The following is a 2,500-nucleotide window of genomic DNA, read 5'->3' as shown; positions in this document are numbered from 1 at the left end:
CATGGACCTTTTTCAGCTGTAAGGGAGGCAAGAGCAAGGTGTGATGTAGGTCCCCGGGGCCTGCTGGAGGTCCAGGTCCATGCCCGATGTGAGTAGCAGCAGGGCCAGCGCGCCCAGGAGCACATCTTTTTCGACCGTAAAGGAGACAGGAGGCCGACTCTCTGCCTCGGCTAAATGGAGAGGGAATTTCAGAAGGGCCAGGGCACAAGCATGGACCTTTTTCAGCTGTAAGGGAGGGAAGAGCAATGTGCGATGTAGGTCCCCGGGGCCTGCTGGAGGTCCAGGTCCATGCCCGATGTGAGTAGCAGCAGGGCCAGCGCGCCCAGGAGCACATCTTTTTCGACCGTAAAGGAGACAGGAGGCCGACTCTCTGCCTCGGCTAAATGGAGAGGGAATTTCAGAAGGGCCAGGGCACAAGCATGGACCTTTTTCAGCTGTAAGGGAGGGAAGAGCAATGTGCGATGTAGGTCCCCGGGGCCTGCTGGAGGTCCAGGTCCATGCCCGATGTGAGTAGCAGCAGGGCCAGCGCGCCCAGGAGCACATCTTTTTCGACCGTAAAGGGAGACAGGAGGCCGACTCACTGCCTCGGCTAAATGGAGAGGGAATTTCAGCAGGGCCAGGGCACAGGCATGGACCTTTTTCAGCTGTAAGGGAGGCAAGAGCAAGGTGCGATGTAGGTCCCCGGGGCCTGTTGTCGTACCATAGGCACGAGTGGTGTGTGTGTGTGGCAAAGAGTTTCTGCGCAGTGTACCAGGGGCACGGGGAAAGGTTGTTGTACCATAGGCACGAGAAAAGTTGTCGTACCATAGGCACGAGAAAAGTTGTCGTACCATAGGTACGAGGAGTGTGTGTGTGGCAAAGTGCTACTGAGCGGTGTACCAGGGGCACGGCGAAAAGTTGTTGTACCATAGGCACGAGAAAAGTTGTTGTACCATAGGCACGAGAAAAGCTGTCGTACCAGGGGCACGGAGGAAAGTTGTTGTACCATAGGCACGAGAAAAGTTGTCGTACCATAGGCACGAGGAGAGTTTGTGTGGCAAAGTGCTACTGAGCGGTGTACCAGGGGCACGGCGAAAGGTTGTTGTACCATAGGCACGAGAAAAGTTGTTGTACCATAGGCACGAGAAAAGCTGTCGTACCAGGGGCACGGAGGAAAGTTGTTGTACCATAGGCACGAGAAAAGTTGTTGTACCATAGGCACGAGAAAAGCTGTCGTACCAGGGGCACGGAGGAAAGTTGTTGTACCATAGGCACGAGAAAAGTTGTCGTACCATAGGCACGAGGAGAGTTTGTGTGGCAAAGTGCTACTGAGCGGTGTACCAGGGGCACGGCGAAAGGTTGTTGTACCATAGGCACGAGAAAAGTTGTTGTACCATAGGCACGAGAAAAGCTGTCGTACCAGGGGCACGGAGGAAAGTTGTTGTACCATAGGCACGAGAAAAGTTGTTGTACCATAGGCACGAGAAAAGCTGTCGTACCAGGGGCACGGAGGAAAGTTGTTGTACCATAGGCACGAGAAAAGTTGTCGTACCATAGGCACGAGGAGAGTTTGTGTGGCAAAGTGCTACTGAGCGGTGTACCAGGGGCACGGCGAAAAGTTGTTGTACCATAGGCACGAGAAAAGTTGTCGTACCATAGGCACGAGAAAAGTTGTCGTACCATAGGTACGAGAAAAGTTGTCGTACCATAGGCACAAGCAGTGCGTGCGTGTGTGTGGCAAAGTGTTTCTGCGCAGTGTACCAGGGGCATGTTTGAATTTACATTCTGGAGTACCAGGGGCACGAGGATTTTGCCAGTGGTGTTTTGCTTTGTCAGTGGGAGGGGGCTTAAGTGTGGGTCCACGGGGCCTGCTGGAGGTCAAGGTCCATGCTGGATATGCGCTGGAGCGTAACTACAAGAAAGGTAAGCTAGTGGGGGACTAGAGCAGGGGAGGATGTGCGTCCCCGGGGCATGCTGGAGGTCAAGGGCCATGCTGGATATGCAGTGGAGGGTAACTGCAGGAGAAGGAACGCTCATGGGGGATTAGAGCGGAGGAGTATGTGGGTCCTCGGGGCCTGCTGGAGGGCAAGGGCCATGCTGGATTTGTGGTGGAGGGTAACTGCGGGAGAAGGAAAGCTAGTGGGGGAGTAGAGCAGAGGAGTATGTTGGTCCCCGGGGCCTGCTGGAGGTCAAGGTCCGTGCTAGATACGTGGTACAGGGTTAACTGCGGGGGGGGGGGTAATGTGGGTTCACGGGGCCTGCTGGAGGTCAAGGTCCATGCTGGATATGCGCTGGAGCGTAACTGCAAGAAAGGAAAGCTAGTGGGGGAGTAGAGCAGGGGAGTATGTGGGTCCCCAGGGCCTGCTGGAGGTCCAGGTCCATGCTAGATATGTGGCACAGGGTAACTGCAGGGGGGGGGTAATGTGGGTCCACGGGGCCTGCTGGAAGTCAAGGTCCATGCTAGACATGTGGTACAGGGTAACTGCAGGGGGAAGGGGGGGGGGGGTAATGTGGGTCCCCG

Source organism: Mchenga conophoros, linkage group LG13 (assembly GCF_057382185.1).
Source record: "Mchenga conophoros isolate Kocher_MC1m ecotype Shallow Benthic linkage group LG13, M_conophoros_male_GT1.1, whole genome shotgun sequence".
NCBI classification, from domain to species: Eukaryota; Metazoa; Chordata; class Actinopteri; order Cichliformes; family Cichlidae; genus Mchenga; species Mchenga conophoros.
This window is presented reverse-complemented; position numbering follows the sequence as displayed.